We start from the raw sequence: 11709 nt of genomic DNA, 5'->3' as shown, positions 1-11709 counted from the left end.
TAGACATTTCCCCATTGATATAAAAAATGGACCTGAATAAGTTCAATTTTATGGCTTGTACAACAAGAATAGTAATAGTCAGGAGTTATGTTGGGTAAACAACGTCACCATGTAGAAGCGCTTGCAAAGAATGTATCTTGTGCCTGGGAATAAATAAATGCTAGCTCTAAAGTGGGTCCCCGTGCGAAAGGACCTCAGAATTTTGGCAGGCGGATGCGCCCATGCAGGCGTGAAGTGCCACTTTCCACCGGGACAAGAAAAAGAGAAATGATGAACGAGCGGGCTCGCCGTTTCCCAAATCGCATCCTGAGGAGCTTAAGTGAAGGGAACGGGTGAAACTAACAGGACTGGGCTTCTTCCCCGATATCAATCTGCCTGCCGGTTGTTCCTGACAGATGGTCCAAACCACTATCCATAATTACCAGCCTGCGTCCACGGGGACCGTGACAGGAAGTCCCTCCACTCCGGGACACCATCCATTTTCCTACCCGGTCACTTCTCGGGATGATGTGTGGAATGTTTGCGTCTTGTTCGGGGCAGAGTTTGGCCGGCCTCCATTTAGGTCAACTGGCAGCCCCGGAGCACCAGATTGATGACCGGGGGCAGATTAATGCCCGGCCAGGTTAATTCAAAGGCGACAGCTTTATTGATAAATTCCACCCGTCTTGGATTCCAGGCCCCATCTTAAAAGGTTAAAGGCTGAAGTACTGCCATTGTGGAAGAAACAATTTGAAAGCGGCTTGAGGCTGTGAAGGACGTCACGGTGCACGATACTGAACTTGGGTGATTGCAGAGATTCTGTGGATTGTTTTCTTCACATCTATGGAGTTACAGTGGAACCTCGGTTCTCGACCATAATCTGTTCCAGAACCCTGTTCGAAAACCGATTTGTTCGATCACCGAAATCATGTTTCCCATTAAAAATAATGTAAATCGTTTTAATCCGTTCCAACACCCTGAATGTTTAACGAAAACATAAAGCTAACCCAGGCTAATTGTACATGCGCATTAGCGTAATCTTCCGTACGAAAGATTACGCTAATATGAACGTGTAAAAAAAAAAAAAAAAAGGGATAAAGAAAAGAATTATGAATAGGATTTCTTACCTTTGTGGTGGTCAGCAGAAGGCGCAGGTGGACGGTGGGGAGAGGGATGGAGGAGGAAGGAAAATTATTGTTTGGAAGGATGTTCTTTTCTCTTAAAATACCGATCTAATGACACTTGCTTCTGCCTTCTTTTTATATTAAAAGCGAAAGCAAAACGAAGCACGTCCGCACGCGATAACAGTTGGTCAGGAAGAGAGCCATCTACACCCGTACGCCGCTCAGCATGGCACCCTAGCGTACGCACTCACGCATTACCGGCACTCTAACTCCGATTTTTTGACCCAACAGCAAAGAATTTCTCGAAATTTTTGAACGGACTCTGATTTGTTCGAACTGAGAGGTGTTCGAAAACCGAGGTTCCACTGTATTATCATTGAAATGTGTCACTGAGGGTGTTGTTGTTGGAGAAATTGGAGGTCCGATAATCGAGAGAAAAGTCTTCTCATATGTGGATAAGAGAAATGGACAGGAGCCAGCTTCGTTACGGAGGGAGATGTCACTTTATTGATGCGTCAATAAAGATCTCACAGAGCTAGGAACATGACAATGTATTTAAAGCTGGTAGTGACGATTAGGCTTCGATTGAGTACACCCCAAAAGGCGGTCCTGTATCACGTATAAAGTACAGAGTGTCCCGTCCCTTGCACGCTATCTTCAAGGAAACTTAATGTCTGCCAAGAGTATCTTCAAGGATGTCTACCCAGCCTTTTCCCACACCTGTAAGCAAGTCTTTCTAAATTTCTACATGTATGCAAATCTATTCTACATTTCTACATGTATGCAAATCTATTCTTCAAATGCAAGTGTATTTACCACAACATTGTCAGCATCGTATGAGCTTTCCACCTATATTAGTTTTATTGATTAGCCATAACATTATTACTTTGATAATCACAGAATTCAGTTAATTGTAAATGCACGTATGTTCATTCACGTATTCGAAGGTCATACTAAGTTTGAATGTATCCTTTCATATCAGCGCTTTCCCAGCAATGGTCTTCTGATGAGTCGGCCCGTAACTTATCATACAACCTTCCAAATTCAGCTGCATCAGTTTTAACAAGTCAAGTCCCATGTCTTTGTTTGGTCCTTAATCACAAAAATGTCTCAAAGGACTGCACAGGATTACAATGACACCATCGCCCGATCTTAAACCAACACGGGACAAAGGTCTCTTGTGAATATGTGAGTTCCTTTCTTTGCCTGTTTAAGTTTTATTTTCCTTTTGCCAATCCACACCCCTTTCCTATAAAAACTGTGGTCAACCATTTGTGAAGATTTTTTGCTGGAAACTATATTATGTTTTATTTTATTTTGTAACTTTGTAACGACAATCCTCAACTGAAATGCTCTTTTTTGCCTTTGGTACCAGGTGTCAAACACGCGACGAGACATGGAATGTCTATGCCGACGAGTTCAAAAACCGCATTTGTCGGTGACCATGGACGTTTCTAACTTCCAGAATTCGAATTGAATCATTCTCCTTTGATATCTTGTTTTACTTTAATCGAAAAGTCCTTCAAAAAAACCCGAGGCTCGACCGTAAAAGGAACAAAATAAAGCCACCTCTCCGGTCTCCTCGGCAAATTACCGGCAGAAGTGCCTATGTAGGCCAAGGCGGCGTTTTAACATTCACGGTCGTTATTTGATGCGAGGTAACAAAGCTGATCAAATAATCCGCCCACGCAAAGGGGAGGCAAACAAATCTTAGACCGTCGGGGATCCAAACAGGACCGGCGGAGGAGTGTCAAAGGGAAATTCAATCAAACGGAACATCGCTAAGCCTCCGATACAGTAATAATATCTACTCGCCCCCGTTCCCCTACATGGAAAGACATATTTCCTCACCATCTCCCCGACGTCCCTCCTCACAGACAAAAGGAGGAGTCCAAAAGAAGAAACTTTTAATGAACAAGCCGAGCGTCTTTCTGGAATCGCTTTGCCGGTCGATAAGCACTTCCTGCCGTGTAAACGGCGCCTCGGAGAGCTGAGGTCAGACAAACAACACTGCCAACCGGACAAAACACCCACGGGGAGATTAGCTTGGATATTTATTCGGAGCTAGCCGCATCCGTGGGACTTTGAGAGCGACATTTTATGTTGGACATGCTAGTTCAGGTACGCAGAGATAAGATTTTGCTTATGCTAATTTAATCTATGACGTTCTGATCAATTTGGGGGCGGCAGTAGCTCAGGAGGTAGAGCGCTCGTCTTGGGATCAAGGGATCCCAGTTCGAATCCCGGCTCGTCTGTGTTACATGTCGAAGTGTCCTTGGGTAAGACACTGAACCCCTAACACCCCCAATAAGCAGGTTAGCGTCTTACATGGCTGCAATACAAGGCCGCTATTGGGAAATGGGGAACACATTGTAAAGCGCTTTGGGAATTCATTGACTTGAAAAGCGCTATAGAAATGCAGATCATTTCATTTTATTTCAATCCTGGCATGCGCTCAACACAGTTAGGCACATATCGAGCTTCTGTGCCGCAGGTATTATAAATGGTTCTGTCTGGTATGTAAAGTGCACAGTTTCCACACAGTTTCCAGTCAAAGAGTCAAACCAACAGAGCCGTACAGAAGCGTATTAAACAATTTAGATTCAGACCCTTTATAATGAGAACCCACAAAACTGTCAAAAACGCCACCCAAGTACAAAGAGCAATTTGATTGGGTGAGTGGACACATCTCTGCACACTGAAAGTTTTCGTTTGCAGTATTTTGTGACATTTTACAAGAGAACTTTGCTTGCACCTTGTTTAGAAACCATTATTTATGAAAAAATAGAAGGACAAAATGAGTCTCAACGATACTCTAACTGCCAGAGGGAGACAAGTGAAAAGTGGTACGTTTGTTGATATGGGACACAGGCATCTGGCATTTATAAAATAATCTAATATTACACAGTGAAATAAAATGCGCAGGAAATAAGCTTTTGTCTGACGAAAGAGTTTAGCTGTTTTGTTGAATTCTTTCTTAAAATATATGGTGTTGCTCTTTAAAAAAAGATAAAATACATTTTAAAAAATTGCTGTCATGGCACTTTGGGTCAAAACAGTTCCCCACACCTGCGCTAGATCAACATGAAATAAAATCAATGGGAGTTTTGCTGATGCAGACCTTTGTGATGCTTAGTTGTGGACTAAGGGTAAAACCGCATTGTTCTGGTATCTTTTTGATGGCACCAAGTTTTTTTCTGCAAAAAGAATGACACTTTGTCATTTAAAGGTGCTATCAGTGTCTTAATGTTACTGCCCTTGTTAAAAACAGGACTTAAATGAAATAGGCATACAAGAAAAGGTCTATCCATCAATTATCTTCTGCTTATCCAGGGTGAGGTTGCAATGCAGCAAACACAATCCCCAGCCACTTCATCCAGCTCATCGGATGGGATCCCGAGGTATTCCCAGGCCAGCCTAGAGACGTAGTCTCTCCATCGTGCCCTGGGTCATCCCCGGGGCCTCCTGCTGATGGGACATGCCGGTAACACCTCCCGAGTGAGTTGTCCAATAGGTATGGGTATTAGATGCCTGAGCCACCACAGCTGTCTCCTCGTGGATGACCGTGCTTTTCACCCCATCTTTAAGGGAGAGATGCCTTGTGGAGAAAACTCATTTCAGCCACTTCTAGCTCGGATCTTGTTCTCTCAGTCACGACTCAGAGTTGTGACCGTAAGCGATCGACCGGTAAACCCAGAGCTTTGCCTTTCAGCACAGCTCCTTTACCACCAAGGACTGATCTGCCCAGGCAAATGTGTCAATCAGAAAACCCTCAGAAGGCTTCCACAGTTCAACCCGACCCTGATGATCGTCATTAATTTCTGAGCGTTCACTTCATTGACCCCCCAGCGTTGTTAATAAGATAGACCTGTTCTCTTAATGGACAACCTCCGTCTTCTCCCATGAGAAGTTGGGAACGGTTAGGGGGGAATCATCGACTTGGCCGGCGTAGAGTGTGATCTTCCCGCAGGAAGTGGATTGCTTTGAGCCCCCTTGCAGCCCTTCGCAGTCTTTGCTGACCTGTGAAGGTGAGTGTTTTAATGACCTCCCATCAGCGAGGGAGTTTCGCCGCATGTTTAATACGGCAAATTAGAAGCGCCCCTCGTTGAACTGAGCTCAGCACATCGAGTGCATGGAATTGAAAGTGCTGAGAACTCGACAATAAGAAAGAGTCGTAAGAAACAAAGGCTAATTTTGTAACGCGACGCTGGAGGAAAATTGATTGAAATGTATTAGCTACTGTATATTTCAAAGTATGTCATTTTTAGTAAAAAAAAAATCAAACCCCAGTTTTCCCTATTAATATCCAGCCAACATTAACATGGGACTTGCAGTACTGGGTACGCTATTTTAAAAAAGTAATTGGTTATAGTTACTCACTACAATTGAGGTACAACAGAATTACTCTATAGTAAAAATAACTAGTTACCAAGGAAAGTAACTATTTCCGTTATTTTCAAAAGAAGTTGTTGTTGTGGATTAACTGTAAGTCAGCAGCCTGTTGTGTGCAGACATCTGGCAGGATGTTATGAGATCATGTTGATACAAGAAATCACAAGTTGTTGACGAAGCGAGCCGAGGCCGGAAAAAACACTTTCCATTCCGAGAAAAACATCACGTGATGTTTATGAACACAGTATAAAGCCAGCGTCTCTCGGACAAACTTTGAACGTGGATGAATGAACGGATGCAATAAAATGTGTTCCCTCTCTGTCATATTTCTGTCTCTGCGTATGATGTGGGGTGACGCCCAACGACGTCCTCTCCAAAATACTTTCATATAAAGGGCTCACATTTTTGCTGAATCAACCCTCATTCGCCTTTTTTCTGTGCATTAATAAGTACTTTATCTGTGATCGCTCTCTAACTATACAGTAGTCACTATTTTGAATGTTGGCATGATCCGAAAACAACTCGGTGGAGAGCAGAAAACCACTTCATTCAAAGTAACGCACTACTTTTGACCGTCAGTAACAGTAACGGCAGAAAAAATTGTGAGTTAGATTAGTGCCTTTTCAGGAGCATAAGGCTAACATAAATGTCTCAGGTTTACTAAGAATTTAGCAGCGCTCCCTATCGTGCAGTGGCCTTAGGGTTAGGCGCCCGCTCCTGACACTGGTAGGTCTCAGATTCGAGCCTTGGCCGAGACATAGACTTACACCATTTCAGAGTGAAATCCCATCTTTTTGAGAGATTGTTCATATTTCCAACTAAATACAACATGTAGGCGATCTCCTTTGACTTCTATACAACTCATGTGTCCTGCTGGTGCAGAAGCGGACAGGTAATGTCAGTAATGTCAGCAACTATAACCAATGACTCAATACCTAAATCAATAATTAAATAAACCACAACAAAAGTCAAAGGGCTCCTGCCCCCTATCCTGGGGTGCGCCACATGTAGTGTTAAATACAGAAATAGAAGCAACTACGGAGACTTTTGACTCTGTGCGCCCTACGCTCGGAAAAATCCAGTACCCTGTTACGTAACAGCTTTATTTGTTGGGAGTACCGCCGGGAACGTGTCATAGAAAAGCATCAGCAACAAACACAACGCAAATCTGATCACTTTCGATGCCCCGGTTCAGTCGGCAGTTAACAAACTGCCAACAGTTTGTTAGACCAAATCGAAGCCAGAAAACTAAAACCCGCAGACGGAGGATAAAACAAATTCCCTATTTAGCCGGCGGAATAGGCGAGTCATGACATTTGTAAGGAGCTATTTGTCATTAATATCCACGTGCATATCCCAAAGTGATGAAATCTAAACAACATTTCATTCGCAGAGGCTTGCCGTGCGTGAAATATCTTTTTCCGGCACGAGTGTAACGAACAGACCGAAATCCTCCGCTTCATTTGCAAGATTTTTATTCGATTCTGTGTGGCGAGGCAGCCAGGAAGAGAGTAATGGTGTCATTGTTGCAAAATGACTGATGCTAGAAGCTGAAATCTCATCAGTAGGCCATTGTTTTACGGAGGGATCAAACACGTGAGGGTTCATTTGACTTGTTAATGGAACATTGTCCAGAAGCGGGCCATTCTCTGTTTGGAGCAACATTTCATGTCCCCGTCTTTCTCTTACCCTGATTTTTCTCCAAAATTTGACAAATATTTTTTTTCAAAAAGTACCTTCATTATTCACTTAAACCCGTTCGAACTTTTAATGAACACATATTTGTCTGTGCGACGGCACCAGTCCTCGAAATACGTCACGCCACATTTCATTGGAAAGCGAGAACGCTCGGGATTCAAAATGTACTCATCCCTGAAACATCACCATCAGTCTGAAACAAGATACTCCAAAACTATAAAGCCATCGTAGCTCACCAAATACGACCCCTGGTAGTCATCAAATGAGTTGAATGTACGCAAACAAGGAGTAACTACATCCATGAGAGTCCAAAACCCCAAAACACACAATTTTGTTGATAGGTTCAAAAAAATCTGCCTAAAAGCATTTCTGCATGGTAGGATGTTACTTGTTGTAATCCATTCGTCTCATCACGTAGCTTTCGTTTACAAATAAACAGACTCGTAAAATGATTTCCAATATGGCCGTTAACCTCTGTCTTTTTGATTGACAGCACTCTCAGCCAAGGGCAGGCTTTTTTTCACGATCTTCAGCGAGCATTAGCCTATAAGGGCCAGTATTGATAAAAACAAGATCATCTTTGTTTTAGCTTTGAATATTTTCAGCCAGAAGTGATCGAATGAAAAGATGATTGATACATTGGTAAGCCAATGAAATTTCCAACAAAAGGATTTACAATTTTGTATACAATGTGTGTTTAGATCATGTTGTCACGCAGCGGAGCAGGAAACAGGAAATAAGGACCTTAATCGCACAGACGTACTCACACAATTTATTGGGGAAAACAAAAACAAACGGACCAGACCAAAACCAAATCAGGGTCAAACGCAGGCAAATTTACAAACTAGGCATTTGTCAGAGTTAAACAGAACTTGTAGGAATCTCACAGAAGGTTTCACCAAAGTTTAACAAGTATAAACAAACACTCCAGCAAAGCACAGTTCAAAGGAACGCGTTTAAGTACCCCCAGAAGCAGTCAAATGCGTCTCAGCCGGTGTCCATGGGCGGGGCCCAACTGGGCGCCATGGCAACCGCGCCAGACATGACACATTGACTGATGTTTGGCAGTGTTGGGAATAACGCTGTTATAAATAACGCCGTTATGGCTTTATTTCTTTTCAGTAACGGGGTCATCTAATCCGTTTTTTTTTTCTGCGGTTACAACGGCTTTATCATTACTGACGGTCAAAAGCGGTAAGTTACCGCAGAACGCCTATAACGGAATGGCCCTACACACGTGACGCTGTTATCATCAGGGCGGTTTTTCGCTCACCTCCGGGTTGTTTACGTCCCGTCTTTTGGGATCATGTCACCGTTCTACCGTTTAGTTAGATAGCCATTACCAATACAGTATCTACAAATGATTTATGAATATTTCAATTTATGGTTCCTGTGTTTTTGCTTAATTTCCTCCTCCCATTTTAAGTCGTTTATAATAACACATCATACATGGTAATGTATGGATTGAACAACAAAAACAACCTAAGGAGCCACTTGGCTCTTTTTTGTGAGCCAAGCCAAAAGAGACGGTTCTCTAAAAAAAGTCGAAATTCCAATCTTTACAACGGACCATTTGAGTTAGATTTAATTTAACAAACTCACTATATTGTTTACTGTTCCTTTTTGTTGCACACCAAATGTAGGATAAATCTGTTGCTGGTGAGAGGCAATAATTATTACAAGTATTAAACAACTTAAACAACAAATTTTAATTTCTCTGACATATAACTGACTTTTAAATTTTACCCAGTTACTTTTACTATAGAGTAACTCAGTTACCAACTCAGTGATTTTTGTAAGTATAGTACGCAGCACAGGGAGAGAATCCCTTTTGAGTTTGAGTGCACCGGAGTCCTTCACACCGCCTTAGTGCCGCCTCTGCGGATTTGCTGGGTCAAGGGGAGTCGAGCGTGGCGGCATGGCGGCGTGGCACTGGCACTGTGGGTGCCGAGGCAAGGTCGGACCAAGGGCAGCGGTAGACGAAGATCTTTTCAGACTGGCGCCGGCACACGTCTGCAGTTTCGGTGAGGTCTGCAAACCGGTAAAATTTACCCTCGGAGAGAAGCGAGAGATGCAGCAGACCATAGATGGAAAAGCACTTTGGTATTACACGCCAGATTACCAAGATATTGGCAATAGACTTGGCGCGCTAATCCTTTGTGGAGATAGGGTTGCGGATGTTTGCATCCATGCATTTTACTTACAGTGTTATATAATGGTACTGTGTACCTGACTTGTTAACCTGACTGCCCATCTTGCACATCTGGTTAGCGTCTCTTCTTGCACTATCGGCACTATGGTAAATAACACAATACAGCTTTATTTATATCTGTACACTGAAGGACACTGAGGGAAACTGTGGGAGTCAGATCCATCGACATTTCGTTCTGTATACACGTGTACTAGAATGACAATAAAGTAGATCTGAATCTGAATCTGATTTTCGTATCATTTACTTCACCCCATGACGTTCCAAAAAGCAAATACCGTATTTTCCGCACTATAAGGTGCACCGGGTTATAGGGCGCACCCCGAAAAAATAGTTTTTGGTCCTTTATTTGACATACATAAGACGCACCGGATTATAAGGCGCTACAATGGGAACGTCGACAAAACAGTCCAACTTCTTACCCCCTTAACATTCCCAAAGCTTGCAAAGAAGCAAATACAAGTCGAGAACACGTGCTGATGCGGTGTCCGTACGATGTCACTCAAATGCATCGTTCCAAATATCATTCGGAAGGTTAAAGTCTTGGGATTCAAGAAATGCCAACCATTCCTTAGTTTCTATTTTCTTTTTCGCTCGCAACTTTACTGTGCATATGACAATAAACACTTGGATTTGAGTTTAATTTAAAAATAGACACTCCATTCCATCCATTATCTGCACCGCTTATCACAGAAACATCAAGTTCAGTCTGAAACAAGATACAGGGAAAATATATAGCCGGAGTAGCTCACCAAAGTCGTTGTGTTCAATAATAATGTGCAGCCATGGTCCTCTTATATCCGTGAGTTTAGTAAATCCAGGAGAATAACATATTTACAAATACAGAAAAGTAAAAAAATGCTTTCTGTATGCCGTCAACCCTGTGCTATACGCATTCATCTTTTTCGGCCAATTGCAGGCTTTGTTTCGCCGCTTCAGCCAATGCTAGCCTGTAAATGATAAAATGGATCCGCTCCTTGACCTCCGAATAACTTTAGCCAATAGTGATCGATTCAAATGATGATTGACACATTGGTTAGCCAATGAAACGCCGGTAAATAAATCCCAGCATACACCGCGGACTAATTGGCGTTCGGGGGGAAATCGCTCATTAATAATTTGCACTACGAATTTCCGCAAACATGATCTTGTTACATTCACAAATCCAATTGAGTAAAAAACACAATACAATGCGGGGGTAAAAAAAATCCGCCTAAAAGTATTTCTGCATTTGTTGCCTTCGTTGTTCCTTGTTGCAATCAGTCTTTTTCGCCCCATAATTCTCTTTTACAACTAAGCAAATGATTTTTAATACGTCCGTTAGCCTCTGAGGTTGCGATTGAAAACACTCTTGACCACTTGCAGGCTTTTCACAGTCCACAGGGCGCATTAGCCTATAAGGGCCTGTATTGAAAATAAACAACACGTATGACTTTGGCTTTAATTTTTGTCAGAGAGTAGAGACCGATTCAAATGATGAGTGACACATTGGCTCTTGCACCCCACCTGTCTTTTTTTTAAGTCATCGTGTAATATTGGTTTGGGACAAAGGAACAACTGCTCGATATTGGTGGTCACAACGTCACCCCTGTCCATACCAATTCTACGCTTTTCGGGACTCAAGTGTCTTATCAGCGTGATTGGGTTGTAATGTCTTTAAGAGACACTTTCATTTATTTGGATTTGTGCTTTCCTCTGCTAATATTTTTAAGGTAGCAAACTCAACGGGTTTGGAGGGTCTCCCTCCCTGGTCGCAGTGAAGTGCTACGTACGCTTCGTCAAACTTCCGCGTCTAAGCTTTTGGGAGGGGAATTTTGTTGATCTCTTTAACTTGTCTCTCTTCACCCATTTCCGCATAAATAATAAAGCTAATATGACTAAAAAACTGAAAACATATTCCATAACACAATTTATTCAACTTAGAGTTATAATGTCTTAACATGATAGCTTAATATCTTTGGATGGGTGCCATCTGCATTTTTAACATAGCAAGCAAACCCATTTTTGCTCGTCTCCATCCGTAAAACGTCCTCGTCTTAGCTTTCGGGACAAGACTTGTTTGTCTCTTTACCCTGTCCGTCTCTCTTCGCCTGTCTCCGCATCCGTGTTTTTTCCATGGGGTCACGTCTACATTACATACTCATAGCTTATACTTAGTGCTTAATGCACTGCGTGGAGGCTAAGTGTAGACAGACACTCGGTCAATGAGAACGCTACTGAGTCCTAGTGTAGTGGATGTGTGTAGTGGAGAACCACCAGGAAAAGTATGTGTGTGTCTGTGTGTGGAGTCAAAAAAAGTTGACAAGA

At 42.6% G+C, this 11709-nt stretch overlaps 1 long non-coding RNA gene across 1 annotated transcript in view; it reads right to left on the bottom strand.

The window, feature by feature from the left end:
* The window catches only part of LOC148356135 (uncharacterized), a 125855-nt gene that overhangs the window by 62335 nt on the left and 51811 nt on the right, over positions 1-11709 (bottom strand). The window lies entirely within an intron of this gene.

The sequence above is a fragment of the Urocampus carinirostris genome, chromosome 11 (assembly GCF_059441175.1).
Source record: "Urocampus carinirostris isolate Australia breed hairy pipefish chromosome 11, RoL_Ucar_1.0, whole genome shotgun sequence".
NCBI classification, from domain to species: Eukaryota; Metazoa; Chordata; class Actinopteri; order Syngnathiformes; family Syngnathidae; genus Urocampus; species Urocampus carinirostris.
This window is presented reverse-complemented; position numbering and strand designations above follow the sequence as displayed.